The following is a 353-nucleotide window of genomic DNA, read 5'->3' as shown; positions in this document are numbered from 1 at the left end:
GGGATGTGCCTGCAACCAAGGTACATGCCCTTGATTGGAATCAAACCCGGGACCCTTGAGTCTGCAGGCTGATGCTCTATCCACTGAGCCAAACTGGTCAGAGCTTTTTTTTTTGTTGTGCTTTTATTGATTTCAAAGAGGAAGAGAGAGAGAGAGAGAGAGAGAGAGAGATCAATGATGACAGAGAATCATGGATCAACTGCCTCCTGCACACCCCCTACTGGGGGGTGGGGGGGCTCTGGGGATCCAGCCCGCAACCCGGGCATGTGCCCTTGGCCCGAATCGAACCTGGGACCCTTTAGCACGCAGGCCGACACTCTATCTCCGCTGAGCCAAACCAGCTAGGGTGTAAT

The sequence above is a fragment of the Myotis lucifugus genome, unplaced genomic scaffold (assembly GCF_000147115.1).
Source record: "Myotis lucifugus unplaced genomic scaffold, Myoluc2.0 scaffold_933, whole genome shotgun sequence".
Lineage (NCBI taxonomy): Eukaryota > Metazoa > Chordata > Mammalia > Chiroptera > Vespertilionidae > Myotis > Myotis lucifugus.
Note: the sequence above shows the minus strand (reverse complement) of the source record.